Source organism: Panulirus ornatus, chromosome 19 (genome assembly GCF_036320965.1).
Source record: "Panulirus ornatus isolate Po-2019 chromosome 19, ASM3632096v1, whole genome shotgun sequence".
NCBI classification, from domain to species: domain Eukaryota; kingdom Metazoa; phylum Arthropoda; class Malacostraca; order Decapoda; family Palinuridae; genus Panulirus; species Panulirus ornatus.
Window position 1 is genome coordinate 59,560,685 of NC_092242.1, and position 17,283 is coordinate 59,577,967.

The window sequence follows — 17,283 nt, forward strand, 5'->3', positions numbered from 1 at the left end:
CTCTTCACCATTTCCATTTACAACACTGAACACCCCATGCATACCAATTATTCCCTCAACTGCCACATTACTCACCTTTGCATTCAAATCACCCATCACTATGCACCGGTCGGGCATCAAAACGCTAATCACACTCATTCAGCTGCTCCAAAACCTTGCTCTCATGATTCATTTGTTCTTATGCAGAGTTCATAGCAACCACTAGAAATCACCTCCCATCTTTCATCAATTTTATATATTTATAATATTAATAAAATTTTAATTTTTTACATTATATATATATCAAATCTCTAAAAATTTCTGTTTCAGTATTGATTACTTCCATTACTTTGCTGATTGTCCATCATTACTGACCCGGCTTCAATGCTCCATAATTTCCAAACATCTCGTTTCTCCCTTTTCACCATCTGAGGGGTTTGAGTTTTCAGTGTGGAGCCTAAATCATCAAGGTTTCCTTTTTCGAGATCTATTGTCCACAGGTTTTCAAGTTCTTGGGAATCGATCCACAATCAATTTTAGGCACCCCATTCTGAGACTTTCGAGGTGAGTGATGAAGAAAGTGGAACGGTTGTCTGGGAGACTTCTTCCTTATTCTGTTTACCCATTTATTAGAAAGAGTAGATAGAAGGAGGGGGAGGAGATGGAGACCCCGAAGAGAATAAAAAAAGAAATGTTCGGGTCCCCTATTGGGGGTCGCTTTGTTTGCATAGCGTGACAACGCGAGAATATGATGTGAAGAATTTCTTCAAGTATATATTCCATTATTACTCATCTCAGCATGACAGAGTTAAATTTTCATCATTTCAATCTATGTTCCATAGGGCATTACGTATTTGCAGTTCAGAGTTTATTGATGATGGGTTTGAGAAGATATATTCTATCGGATCTAAGTTAAAGTACCCTAGATCTTTCTTTGATAAATCCCGTAAGTGAGCAAAGAAATCATTTGATGGAGTTGAATCCAAAACTCCCATTGACACCAAGAATCTCACAGTTCTCCCTTGTGATAATAGTTTTACTTTACTTCCCATGTTGCTTAAATCCTTTAATGTAAATGTTGCCTTCATTAACAATAATACTATAAAGAATATCTTGATTAGGAACTCACCAAAAAATTCTCCTGGATACATCTATAAAGTGCCATGTAGAAATTGTGATAAGTTTTATGTTGGGCAGACTGGTAATGATCTTTTTGTTAGACTTTAACATAAATGTAGTATAAGTACAGGACAAGAATCAATTTCCTTGTTTAATCACGTTAAAAACTATGATCATTGTACTGACTGGAGTAATGCCATCTCACTAATTAACTCCAACTCCAGTACCACGAGAAATATCATTGAATCTTCTATTATTGAATACACAAAGAATTATAGCCTTGGTATTAGTGAAGGTTTATACAAATTGGATGGCTTTATTGTTGATAAATTTTGTAAACAATTCCCCCTCTTGTTCACATGATAAGTTTATGATACGCTCGTTGTCTGTCTTGGACAATCGCATGTTTACCATATGGCGTCCTAGCAACGTCTCTTCGTTGTATATCAACTGACTGTTATATTTCTCTCTTGTGTCTCCTCTGATGATGTGATTATTACACGAAAGTGCACTTGGGAACTTATCGTGTTTCATTTTCCCCGTGGACTCATTGGAATATACTTGATCGCGCGCAAAATTGTTATCCTTTCCTATATATATATATATATATATATATATATATATATATATATATATATATATATATATATATATATACCCTACCTTACGCCAGATACCCATTCATCGAAAACCCTCATGGAGAGGATGATCAGCTGGGTTGACTTTGAGCCGGCTGCCCTGTTTGAGACTCAAACCTGGGGCCGTCGAAGTACTATTGGAAACGGAGACAAGAGCTTTACGCATGCGTTGACCCATTTTCCCGCCTGTATGTGTTGCGTCTGCATGTGAGTATGTGGGTGTTCATGAGCATCTGTGGTTGATGATTCTCTCTCTCTCTCTCTCTCTCTCTCTCTCTCTCTCTCTCTCTCTCTCTCTCTCTCTCTCTCTCTCTCTCTCTCTCTCTCGACGTTAAATAATGTCAAAGGTTTTGTTCCGGGCCGTAGTGTCAAGATGGAAGATTCTCTTTTTTTTTTTTTTTTGATGCAAGTTGAGGACTTGGGAAAGAAAGATGAGCCGGAGTAAACAGCTCCCTGCAGGTTAGCAACATAACTCGCGAAAATGCTCAAGTTTTTTCCTTACAAGAATTTTCTTCCTGGTCTTTGATACGTCTTAGGATTCTTGGTTTTGTTTTTTTCGGCATTGTCTTATGTCAGAATATTTAATTCTCGTAATTCCGTTTTCTGTATATATATTTTTATATATTTTGATGGGGGACATTACTATTATGACCTTTAATGACACTTGTTGGTCCAGTGCGTATTTAGTTAGTGACTTTGTGATGAGTGTATACATTTTGATATGAGCTGAGGACACGGGTGTATAGCGGTATACATACACACATATCCCGTGATACATGGTGAGACATCATACTGTGAGACGGTCTCGTTCATACATACGTATCCAATATACTTGGTGTGTACTTTAGACGTCCTTGACACATACATGTTTATACATAACGTTCGTGTAATGATTTATACCCTGGGACATAGAGTTATCATTCATTATCACATTATATATATTATTGTACATGGTGGCTATACAATACACATGATGCATACAAACTACGAAAATAGATGTAATGATTGCTCTCTGAAATACATAAACTTCCGTTGTACATAATCGTAACTTATAATATATATATATATATATATATATATATATATATATATATATATATATATATATATATATATATATATAAATACATTGATACATGCAAGTTCACACGCGATACAGTTCCACATGTGCCGGTTACAGGGCCATGTATGATGCAGCTCAGTGCTAAGTCATCTACTGTGCTTCAATTTCAGGGGATATTACCATAGAATGGCCTTCACGACACAAGTCATAGAAAACGCACGTGGTGCTAACATCCCGGAACCCACTAAACCAAAGAAACGATTTTGTTATATTTGAAAGGCATATGAAAGTTTTTTTCTTATATTTATATATTCTCAATTTTAAAATATTTTTCGTCGTGTAAATTTAATAGCAGTCGTGTGTTGGAAACGTGGAAGTGTAAATATTTGCATACCTGTGTGTGAAATGATACCTCGCGCCGGGTGTGGACGAAACAAGTGGAGGGTTGTGACAAGGGTAGCTACCCATCCGTCATTGGGAGGATGAACCAGACAGCTGTTCTGACGGTGCGAATACAATGGTATACCATGTGAACGGGGAACTGGTCTCTATATCAGTTGTGTGGAGGGGATACAGACCCTGCTGGCCATCATGGATGTGTGGTTGGGAGCGTAGATTGTAGAGGTTAGGCAGTGGCTGAGGGTCCAAAACATGTTTACATAGACAATCACATGTTTACCAAATGGCGTCCTAGCTTCGTCTCCTCGATGTATGTCAACTGACTGTTATATTTCTCTCTTGTATCCCCCCTGATGATGTGATTATTACACGAAAGTGCACTAGGGAACTTTACGTGTTTCATTTTCCCCGTGGACTCATAGGAATATATATATATAATGTATGTATGTATACTGTGAAGTATCTTTTACACATGCTGATATAAAAATCTAGAAACGCTCGCCATTACACGACGGTACGTCGTCGTGCTCCAGTGTCGTACCGTCGTCGTGCTCCAGTGTCGTAACGTCGTCGTGCTCCAGGGTCGTACCGTCGTCGTGCCCCAGGGTAGTACCGTCGTCTTGCTCCAGGGTCGTACCGTCGTCATGCACTAGGGTCGTACCGTCGCGCTCCGTGAAGGTGAATACAGGATTAGTACAATACGTGGAACACCGCACTGCCAGTTGTCACCAGTTATATTCCGCTGTGATTGGCTCGTCAGACGCTACGTCAGCAGATTAATGAATGATTTTTTTTTTTTACAGTGTAACAAAATTGCTGCTTAAATGGCCGCATCAAATACAGGATTTCAGAACATTAGTAACTACAGTTTATAATGTGCGTTGATTGGACGTTTTCATATTCATTTTAGTCCTTGTGATCTGGTGTACTTCATGACGTACGGTGCGTTTCTTAAAAACTAACATAATTACTTACTAATCCTCTCCGTCTCATTGTATCCCGCTGACGTTTAGTATTTTCATCTTTTACGGATACGTGTTGTTTCCTGTGCACCAAAGCCACTCTGTAACTAACCGCCAAACCCCAGGTGGAAATAAAAATGCTTACCCTTGCCTCACACTGCAGTAACCTCTACTGACAGACCCCCCCAAGCAAATGACACACTGACACACACACACACACACACACACACACACACACACACACACTGAAATAACACGACAAGCAGTAAACATCCGATCTTCCAATTCGATCTTGAATTCCAAAACGCTAAATATACACCCACCATGAACCACACTCCCCAGACAAACACGAGTCACGCTCTCCCGCCTGTGCTCTGGACGTCCTCCATCATCACTACAACACTACAAACAACGTTTCAATCTATCCCAAGACCCTTCATGCCCACTAACCATGAGTGTTGCAGGAGCCGCATAGACACAGAAGTGACTCCTTGGGCAGGAATATATATATATATATATATATATATATATATATATATATATATATATATATATATATATATTATATATATATATATATATATATATATATATATATTTTTTTTTTTTAATTTTTTTTTTTAATTTTTTTTTTTTTTTTTTTTTTTTTTTATTTTCCAAAAGAAGGAACAGAGAAGAGGTCCAGGTGAGGATATTCCCTCAAAGGCCCAGTCCTCTGTTCTTAACGCTACCTCGCTATCGCGGGAAATAGCGAATAGTATAAAAAGAAAAAAAAAAAAAATGGTGTATGTGTGTGTGTGTGTGTGCTTTTTGATGTCGAAATGCCGCTGCTGTCATAACAGTAAACGAACTCTCTCTTACCAGCAGAGCAGTTTGCAGAATTCATTCACAAATAATAAGTCACTTCGTACTTGGAGCTCTGTCAGGCACGACCGAAAAGAGAGGGGAGGGGGGGAGACACCTCCCCCCTCCCCCTACTGATTTTTTTTTGTGATTGGAAATTGTATTACTGATCACATGGCGTCTTTATCGCCTTATCGATGGCGTCACCCCGTATCTGTGACGTCACGGGCCACGGGAACCAATCAGAAGGGACGATGTGAAGGCTGATATGACTCTGATAACATACGTCACTCGTCACGATCCCAGTATGCACGGAAGAACTTCTAATGAACGAGATTATTTTTCCCCCAAATGGAATAGGAGAGAAAAACACCAATCTATTAACTCCATTGTGTGTGTGTGTGTGTGTGTGTGTGTGTGTGTGTGTGTGTGTGTGTGTGTGTGTGTGTGTGTGTGTGTGTGTGTGTGTGTGTGTGTGTGTGTGTGTGTGTGTGTGTGTGTGTGTGTGTGTGTGTGTGTGTGTTTAGGTCTTGCTTACTTCCATAGGTTCAGTCTGGTGTTGAGGACGTGTTGCATCTATTGTATCTTCAATCGGTGTCAAGTGTACAAAGACAGTGTAGGTAAATACTGGTTTTGTATTGAGGGGTTTTGATTCCGTTGTGAAGTACAAACGACTTTAACGGTCGCTTGACGAAGGAGCTTGACGAAGGAGCTTGACGAAGGATTTTGAGTATTGTTATTAATAGTTTTCGCAGTGATACAGGGAGTCATGGTGGGTGACACTGCCTTCAGTGAAGTTACAGTGAGGTGACACGTTCGTGATATGTTGAGATATCGTTTTCCAACACATGGGAAGGACAGATAACACAAGACCTGGTGGTCTATGATGAGGTTATTTGCTGGAGGACAGTGCAATGAAGGACAGATAAACAAGACCTGATGGTCTATGACCAGGTTATCTGCTGGAGGACAGTACATGGGAAGGACAGATAACACAAGACCTGATGGTCTATGACGAGGTTATCTACTGGAGGACAGTACATGGGAAGGACAGATAACACAAGACCTGATGGTTTATGACGAGGTTATCCGCTGGAGGACAGTACATGGGAAGGACAGATAACACAAAACCTGATGGTCTATGACGAGGTTATCTGCTAGAGGACAGCACATGGGAAGGACAGGTGACAGAAGACCTGATGGTCCATGACGAGGTTATCTACTGGAGGACAGTACATGGGAAGGACAGATAACACAAGACCCGGTGGTCTATGACGAGGTTATCTGCTGGAGGACAGTACATGGGAAGGACAAATAACACAAGACCTGGTGGTCTATGACGAGGTTATTTGCTGGAGGACAGTGCAATGAAGGACAGATAACACAAGACCTGGTGGTCTATGACCAGGTTATCTGCTGGAGGACAGTACATGGGAAGGACAGATAACACAAGACCTGATGGTCTATGACCAGGTTAACTACCGGAGGACAGTACATGGGAAGGACAGATAACACAAGACCTGGTGGTCTATGACGAGGATATATGCTGGAGGACATTAACGATATCTCCTAACCCTAACCTTTCTCCCATACGCCAGCGAGGCAGGCCAAGCGAACACCGACCCACAGGGGAGGAGACACATCGAGCTCCAGGCAGTAGGAAAACTCAAGTAAGTACGTGCGGGAGATTTTAGGTTGTTCAAGGGCTTCCACCACTGCGTCGGCTGCGTTGATGGTGGACACCGTCAGTAGAGGGGCGAGGAGTCGTAAGCAGTGCTGACCCTGTCGTCATATATTGTGTATCCAGATTATTGCACTTACTTGTCATATTTTCACCTCGTACTGGGCGCTAATATCCTCCATGGTTAGGTCGTTAAGGACCTTTTTTTTTTTCTATGTATAGTATTTTGAAATACATCCAGAATGGATATGATTATCCTTTTTATTTCTCTCAAAGTTATTCTAAAACTAGGGTGACCTGCTGCTGGTCGCTGGCCACAGGACAAAGATAACACAAAAGAAACTCGTAAATTAAATGTAATTCTTGTAAAGCAATTTAAATGTAATTCTTTTAGAGGAAGTTGAATGTAATTCTTGTAAAGCAATTTAAATGTAATTCTTGTAGAGCAAGTTAAATGTAATTCTTGTAAAGCATCAAAAATTATTTTACTTCAGTGTATGTAACATTACCTGACGAACAAAACCCACAACATACGGACAAAATGATAAAAAAAAAAAATCATTGAAGTTTCAAGTGACAAATGTGTAGGTTGGGAATATCAGTGACCATGTGTAGGTTGGGGTATTTGATGACTAGAATCTTATTGCTAATTAATATGAACTGGCTTAACGTATGTCCCTTTGATCTCTCCTGACGTCATTTTGAAGCCCCCGTTCCCCTCCCCCCCCTCCCATGTATTTTCTTTTGATATCGTTCACTTATAAATTTCCACTAATGACTGTCTGTCAGGTTGTATCTAATCTCTCTCTGGTGGATGACGGCCTCCCTCACAGTTCGGTGTATCCGTTGCTGGAACGTGCGTTGCTGGCCTTAGCACAGTTGGTCTGGCCTTACGGGAGTAGTTTTGGTAATCTTGACTTCTTTCGGGTAGGGCTGTTGGCAGTTCTTGTTATCCTGAGGTAGGGAGAAAGAGGGGTGTGGCGCGCGCGCGCGCGCACACACAAACACACACACACACACACACACACACACACACACACACACACACACGCATTGGGCTCTCCGATATCCCTGTGCTGCATTGCTAAGCGGTGGAAAGTTTAAAAGTAAATATGATTATCAATAACTTCACGGAGACCCGCCATCGCCTTCTTCCCTTGGAGATCTGTAAGACTCCGTCCAGCTGGAGTGTCCTGTACCACGCCCCTTGTAAAATGACTCCTGCAGCAATGATACCAGGTCTTGCGCCACAGCAGCTATGACCTTCACAAAGCCTTTGGTACGACAGTGACCCGTGAAATATACACGATGCGAAGATATCTTTTTACCCAAGGAGACTGCGGCTCCCTGAAACAGTGTTGCATCAGCCAGTAGGATGGGAGACTAGAAAATAAAAATCATGTGGTTTGATTGAGGAGGAGACTACTTCCTCCTCCTCCTCCTCCTCTTTCTTCGCCTTCGTCAGTCACATCTCCAACGTTAAAACAGCTCAAGTTAAGCACCAGTCACTTCGCCACCATCTGCCGGAGTCTTCAACCAACCTTTCTGCCCTAGAGACATGTGGGTTCCTGGAACGTAATCCACACACATGGGTTCCTGGAACCTAATCCACAAGACAGAAGGGTTCTCTCCATCCCTCACATAACACTTTATCCCCAACACCGCCTGCTTATCAGCGTGTCCCTCCAAGCCTCAATACTCACTGCCTCCATACATGAAACGGTTACACCTCCTCACAGTAGAGTGTTCTGTTTTTTGTATCCATCAGTTTACCTCTGAAACTCGACAAGTACTTCTCCCCTGAGCTACTAAAACCCCTGTGTTACATTATTACATGATTGTCTTCAGCATTCCCTACCATGGCGGCAGACTTCAGAGAAACAGAGAGAATTATTGTCACTGGCTTGCAAGACCAGAGCCTAGAAGGCAGCAGAGGATTCACCTCAAAAATGAGGCAGTGAATAAGAGAAAATGGGACGCTTGGTGAATGTTTCTTCACGCAGGTTTCTGCTGTTGAATTACCCGGGTGTTTGAGAATTTCTTAAAACCTGTGGTTCGCTGTAGACGAAGGTGATCTCACTGTGCCTTCTGCAGTAGTGAAGCTCCTGAAGTGAGGACTGAGTGAGAGGATACAAGTGTCTGGGTAATGTGGCAACAGATACCTGAATGGATGGTCTTTAACCCTCCTGAACACGACGGTGCGGCCCCAGGGTATGATGGCCCCGGCCTCTGCCCAAGCCCTTTTTAAGTCAGGTCAAAAGCTAGGCCATTATACCCAAAGGCCGTACAGTTTTTGTGGAAGGGATCGTACCATCGCCCTCTAGCATAGTACTGTCGTGCTTATGGATCGTACTGTCGTGCTGGAGGATCGTAAAGTCATTCTGAAGGATCGTACCGTCGTGCTGAAGGATCATAGCGTCGTGCTGAAGGATCGTTCCCTCGTGCTTAAGGATCGTACCGTCGTGCTCAAAGACCGTACCGTCGCGCTGAAGCACCGTACCGTCGAGCGTGAGCGGGGGGTACACACAGGTACCTGATTTTTCACGAAGGTTAAGAAGATCGCGATGCATGACTCCCCCACCTTCGCCCCTACCACCACCCACCACTCACTGGGGAGGAGACAAGCTCAGCACCTCGCCTCTCCACATTACTTACCACCTGAACGTCAGAGACCATTAGAAACCTCAGAGGAAATAATTCCATATTCTCATGGCCTCAAAGCGATCAAGAATGATCACTTTCTTCCTCCCTTCTCATTTTCCCACACTCTTCTCGAGCCCAGACACACGTCTACCGTAGATCACCCAGCCCTCCACTTGGATGGAACTGTATTCAAGAAGCAACAGAAATGCGAAATCGAAACCAGGACGTCGTTAATTGAATTTGTCCTCCGAAGGGCACGGAATATTGAGCCCCTGCTCCACGAGGCGTAAACAGATAATATATATGATATATGAATAAATATATATATATATATATATATATATATATATATATATATATATATATATATATATATATGTGTGTATGTATGTGTGTGTGTGTGATAAGAGAGAAGAGGATTCTAAATCATTTCAAGGCAGACGGACTAAATGAAGGTACATCCTGAAGGTGGATCTCCTAAATGAAGACGTCTTCTTATCAGGCAAGACAACGAGGCAATTATATCAGTCATCACCATCAACATACACGTGTATGACAAAGTAATTAAGTTCCGGGGACGATAATGATGATTAAGTCGGTTACCTTTATATTCCCCCGGACGAAGCTAATTAAGTTTTTCCTTTTCTTTTCGGAAAGGTTTCACAAAGTTGAGAGTTCATATAAAAAAAAAAATGTCTTGGTTAATATAGTGATATAATGTTATAAGAGGAGGCTTCTGTATAATGCCTCTTCTCAGTAGCCCCAGCCTTGGCTGCCTCCGGTAGCTGGGAAATGTGGTCTCCTTTTGCTGTGAGACGTTCTGTGAGAGAAGGTGGACTCCCAGAGTGAGACATTCTTGTCCAAGGTGACTTTTCACTCGCGGTGTAACGTCTCGCAGGGGTAGCCCGGTAACACACACACACACACACACACACACCTTCACTGAGTGTATAACTCTCCCCTTTGTTGACCAAAGCCTTGATCATAACGGATCACGGTAATTCATCATAAACATGTAAACAATAACGTATGTAAAGAAGTGGTCTCGTTATACCGACATCCAGTATGCTGCAAACGTTACTTCTCTTAATTCACATCCGAGGCATGATAAATGTTTGATTATAATCTGTATGTAACAAATGTCAGAGCCTGACTCCTGACGTGGAAGTCAATCAACATAAATATTCTGAATCGATTCAGATCCTCTTTGTTACGTAGATACGCAACAGACCACATACACCCAAGTGGCCTGAACACCACTTAAAAAAAAATGGGTAGAACAGTCGAAATGGCATCGCAGAGTGTGTTCTAGTTCTTCCTCTGTTCCGAGAACACCTCATACACTGCACAGGTCCGAACCCAAGGGTAAACAAGGGGTTTCCGAGAAACGTATATCTGACGAACCTGTATAATTAACGTTCGTCAGACGTTAAAGACTTTAATTGTGTCGTCTATAAGTACCAAGGCTTCCATGTAAACCATGACACGACCAGAACATCTGATAGTGTCCACTGTATTTCGTTGAACACCAGGTCTCACGCTGGACACCACCGCCACCACACACCCGCAAGACATGACGACGAATTGCACACCCACTCACATGATTCACCTTCTGCCTGCCTCTCGCGGTGTCTTGCGTCGCTGTGATAACCTCTCCCACCTCTCCTCACTCACCCACTCACAATCACCCTTTATTCGTCTTCTATCTATGAGAACTTCACTTGATCTCTTCCTGGCGGACAACTAGAAGACATGCGCTATCTCCATCCGGGAACTATATCTTAGAATTGTGACCGAGCAGCATCATATAGCCCGTCCATCTCCCACAGGTTATTATGTCTGCTCTTGAGCTCTGAGGAAGGACGGTGACTCAGGAGCACCACCTCGTCAACACCACCAGCAGGAGAGGGGGAAAAGTCTGTTTTACATGACGTCTGTCCTCCCCAGTAAGACTCGTGTCGGAAGTCGAGAACCTTCACGAATTATTAAATTTGGTCGTGGACGTCTAGACGGGTTGAGGAGCAATCCCGATCCACGTTATAAGGGGCAGCACACACACACACACACACACACACACACACACACACACACACACACACGCACACACACACACGCACGTACACACGCACGCACAGATCACTTCGAGCAAGCCACCGTCTCCCACAGCACTAAATGAAGGTTGCCGCTCACCGCTGATTTTCCTTCAATCATTTATCGAGTTTTCTTCTTTTTTTTCCGTGTCATTTACCGGGTTTTCATCGTATCGTTTATCAGCTTTTGACCGAGTGATTCATCAGGTTTCCATCCCCATCATTTATGAGGTTTTTGTCATGTCATTTGTTTAGTTTTAGTCGCGTTATTTATCAAGTTTTAAGGTTTTATTTATGCTTTTTATCGCGTCATTCATTGGGACTTTCAACACATCATTTATTGGATTTTCCTAGCGTCAGTTGTCAGGTTTTTATTCCTTCATATTATATTTATCGGGTCTCACCACGTCACATATACAAGATATTTATCGCGTCGTTTATTTTCCTGTTTTTATCACGTCTTTATCGTTATTTTAACGTGTCATATATATATATATATATATGGGTTTTTCCATCGTTTATCAGGTTTTTATTGCGTAATATCAAAAATTTTCCTCGTTATTTATCAGGTTTTTATCGCGTGATATGTAAATTTTTCCTAGTTATTTATCAATCTTTTTTTTTAACCACGTCATTAACCGGAGTTTTATCACATCGTACGTAAGATTTTTCTATCGTTATTAATTAGTTATTTTATCTTTCGAGGTTTTTATCGCATCAGAAAATCAATTTTATAATCGCGTCAGTTTATAATCGCGTCAGTTTATAATCGCGTCAGTTTATAATCGCGTCAGTGTATAATCGCGTCAGTGTATAATCGCGTCAGTTATCGAGATGTTATCAGGTACACACACACATATATACGATGGTCAACGTGATTAATCCTGGATGGTAGAGGGAGGCACTAAGGCCAGAGGATCCCATGCACCAGGAAGATCTTCAAAGGCAGATGCATATTCTTTTTTGGGTCGCCTCCTGACTACGATTCTCCATCCGGGAGCCTTTATACCTCGGAGCACCGATAACAGCAGACGACGCTGTGTGTGTGTGTGTGTGTGTGTGTGTGTGTGTGTGTGTGTGTGTGTGTGTGTGTGTACACTTCCCCCCAATAGCTTCCTCCCAATAGCTTTCGACGGGGAATTTAAAAAGCCAAACAAATCCTGACAGCATCTCGGGTGGAGGATCTCCCAAAGGCATTTCATACTAAGTTTCCCTTCCAGTGGAGTCCCCTGGTTACATTATTTAACGTGGCTGTGTGGGACTCGTGCCGCTCCCTCGCACAACGATCTCCCGGAGTCGAATCCTGAGGAGAGAGAGGAGGAGGAGGAAGAGGAGGAGGAGGTCCTTAGGCCTCAGAGGGAAAGATGGGTTTTCTATCTTCATGAAAGGAAGAGATGAGAAATCTTCTCCCTGGGAAAGGAGGAAGACGTGGCCCCGGGAAAGGAGGAAGACGTGGCCCCGGGAAAGGAGGAAGACGTGGCCCCGGGAAAGGAGGAAGGAAGGGGTCCTGCCTGTCCTCAATATGAGGTGAAAGCAGGAGGTCTTGTCCCCAGTTAAGGAGAGAGGAGATGAAAAAAGAAAAAAAGCGAGAGAGATTTTGGTCTCTGGAAAGGAAGAAGTCCTGTCCTGTGGAAAGGAGGAAGGGACGGGTCGTACCTCAATCAATGGAGAAAGGAAGACGTCAGGAAGGGAGGTCCTGGTCTCGTGAAAAGAAAGCGAGACTCCTGGCCTCTGGAGAGGAAGGAGTCCTTCCCTCCTAGAAAGGAGTTGGTCCTTGCCTCTGGGAAATGAGGAAGGCAGTCGTGATCCCGGGAGAGGAGAAGGGAAAAAAAGTTCCTGGTCTCGGGAAGGAAGGAGGTAGGAGGCCCTGGCCTCGGGGAGGAAGGAGGAAGGTTGAGGGACGGAGATCCTCGCCCACGCAGCCTAAATTTAACCCCTTCGACCTGACTGGCCCAGGAGCGTGTTAGAGCTCTATAAATACTCACGGTTGTTGTCACACAGACGTGTTAGCTCTACCAGAGCTCTCGGTGGTGGAGCGGACGGGGGGCTCAACTCCCTCCACACCTACCTCCCCACCTGCCTACCCTTCCCTACCTCCCCCTCCTCCTCTCCCTACTACACTCCATTCACACCTGCTTAATTAGCGTGGCTCATTACGCGTCTGTTTTAATTGACTTTTTCACCACTCCGGCGCATAATGCATGTGTTAATAGATATGTTCGACCAGCCTCTTGTATTATACATCTGTTGTATTGATCCCCGTGGTGCAGGTGGGCATGTGCTGGGCTATAGATCACCAGTCTTTTTTCGCTAGGGGTTTTGTCGTCGGTGATGACCCTTGATCACGACGGGGCGACCCTTGAACACGACGGGACGACGCTTGAACACGATGGGACGACGCTTGAGCACGACGGGACGACGCTTGAACACGATGGGACGACGCTTGAACACGATGGGACGACCCTTGAACACGACGGGACGACGCTTGAACACGATGGGACGACCCTTGAACACGACGGGACGACGCTTGAACACGATGGGACGACGCTTGAGCACGACGGGACGACGCTTGAACACGACGGGACGACGCTTGAACACGATGGGACGACCCTTGAACACGACGGGACGACGCTTGAACACGATGGGACGACCCTTGAACACGACGGGACGACGCTTGAACACGATGGGACGACGCTTGAGCACGACGGGACGACGCTTGAACACGATGGGACGACCCTTTGAGCACGATGGGACGACCCTTGAACACGATGGGACGACCCTTGAACACGACGGGACGACCCTTGAACACGATGGAACGACGCTTGAACACGACGGGACGACCCTTGAACACGACGGGACGACCCTTGAACACGATGGAACGACGCTTGAACACGACGGGACGACCCTTGAACACGATGGGACGACCCTTTGAGCACGACGGTGCGATTCTAGACCACGATTAAGCGACCCTTGAGCACGAAGGTGCGATCCTTCAGTATGATGACCTTGGGCATTTCACCTGGCCTTAATTAAGGGGAAAACCTTCATATGTAAGGGTCGGAACGCCGTGTTCAAGGATGTAGCATCGCACCTTAGGATATACTGTCGTGCTCAAGGGTCGCACCTGTCGCTGCTCAAGGGTCGTACCGTTATGGTCAAGGGTCGCACCGTCGTGCTCAAGGGTCGCACCGTCGTAGTCAAGGGTCGTACCGTCGTGCTCAAGGAAGGCACCCATCGTGTTCTACGATGTACCGTCGTGTTCAAGGGTCGCACCGTCGTGTTCAAGGGAAGTTACTTTCGTGATCAAGGGACGCACCGTCAGTGACCTTGAGGTCACTGACGGTGCGTCCCTTGATACATTAATCTTTAAACTGTAAACACATGGCTGATCACAAACTTTCAGCGTAACTCACGCCTGTGTTGTGTATTAGGACTTGTGCGAGGGTGCTGTGCCATACAAGCACCTGTCATATGGACTCGATAGTGAGACTGATTAGTTATACAAGACCTGCATTGTCAGGTCGGTCGTATCATACATCTATAGGTTTTTTTTTTTTAACTTGTGGAACGAGGTGTTTGTATAATACAGTGCTGTAATGTTACCCGTGTGAAAAGCTGGTTGTACTGTATATTTTTTTTTTTTTTTATACTTTGTCGCTGTCTCCCGCGTTTGCGAGGTAGCGCAAGGAAACAGACGAAAGAAATGGCCCAACCCCCCCCCCCCATACACATGTACATACACACGTCCACACACGCAAATATACATACCTACACAGCTTTCCATGGTTTACCCCAGACGCTTCACATGCCTTGCTTCAATCCACTGACAGCACGTCAACCCCTGTATACCACATGACTCCAATTCACTCTATTTCTTGCCCTCCTTTCACCCTCCTGCATGTTCAGGCCCCGATCACACAAAATCTTTTTCACTCCATCTTTCCACCTCCAATTTGGTCTCCCTCTTCTCCTCGTTCCCTCCACCTCCGACACATATATCCTCTTGGTCAATCTCTCCTCACTCATTCTCTCCATGTGCCCAAACCATTTCAAAACACCCTCTTCTGCTCTCTCAACCACGCTCTTTTTATTTCCACACATCTCTCTTACCCTTACGTTACTTACTCGATCAAACCACCTCACACCACACATTGTCCTCAAACATCTCATTTCCAGCACATCCATCCTCCTGCGCACATCTCTATCCATAGCCCACGCCTCGCAACCATACAACATTGTTGGAACCACTATTCCCTCAAACATACCCATTTTTGCTTTCCGAGATAGTGTTCTCGACTTCCACACATTTTTCAAGGCTCCCAAAATTTTCGCCCCCTCCCCCACCCTATGATCCACTTCCGCTTCCATGGTTCCATCCGCTGACAGATCCACTCCCAGATATCTAAAACACTTCACTTCCTCCAGTTTTTCTCCATTCAAACTCACCTCCCAATTGACTTGACCCTCACCCCTACTGTACCTAATAACCTTGCTCTTATTCACATTTACTCTCAACTTTCTTCTTCCACACACTTTACCAAACTCAGTCACCAGCTTCTGCAGTTTCTCACATGAATCAGCCACCAGCGCTGTATCATCAGCGAACAACAACTGACTCACTTCCCAAGCTCTCTCATCCCCAACAGACTTCATACTTGCCCCTCTTTCCAGGACTCTTGCATTTACCTCCCTTACAACCCCATCCATAAACAAATTAAACAACCATGGAGACATCACACACCCCTGCCGCAAACCTACATTCACTGAGAACCAATCACTTTCCTCTCTTCCTACACGTACACATGCCTTACATCCTCGATAAAAACTTTTCACTGCTTCTAACAACTTGCCTCCCACACCATATATTCTTAATACCTTCCACAGAGCATCTCTATCAACTCTATCATATGCCTTCTCCAGATCCATAAATGCTACATACAAATCCATTTGCTTTTCTAAGTATTTCTCACATACATTCTTCAAAGCAAACACCTGATCCACACATCCTCTACCACTTCTGAAACCACACTGCTCTTCCCCAATCTGATGCTCTGTACATGCCTTCACCCTCTCAATCAATACCCTCCCATATAATTTACCAGGAATACTCAACAAACTTATACCTCTGTACTGTATATATATATATATATATATATATATATATATATATATATATATATATATATATATATAGAGAGAGAGAGAGAGAGAGAGAGAGAGAGAGAGAGAGAGAGACAGAGAGACAGAGAGAGGGACACGTTCCTTGTTTGACGCACCTGGTGGGGATGCCGTTCAGTCTCGGGCATTTCATTTAGAGGATGGACGACGTAGGGAAACATATATGTTGCTGTACGTGACTGAAGCAGGTGGACTAATATCCTGGAAAAGAAATAGATAAAACAAAATACCTCCCTGATTTCTCTGACGGAGTTGTGCGTTGGTGTGGGTGGAGAGGGACTGGAACGAGGGAGTAACACGAGGAAGACACAATGAGCAACGCCCCCGCAACACAAGGAGCAACGCCCCCGCAACACAAGGAGCAACGCCTCCGCAGCACAAGGAGCAACGCCCCCGCAACACAAGGAGCAACGCCCCCGCAACACAAGGAGCAACGCCTCCGCAGCACAAGGAGCAACGCCCCACGAACAAAACAAGAGACAAACACAATTACCAACTCGCGTAAAAATGACAGAGCAACACAGGGAAGTACAAACACCATAAGCAACACAGGGGAATACAAACACCATAAGCAACACAGGGGAATACAAACACCATAAGCAACACAGGGGAATACAAACACCATAAGCAACACAGGGGAATACAAACACCATAAGCAACACAGGGGAATACAAACACCATAAGCAAC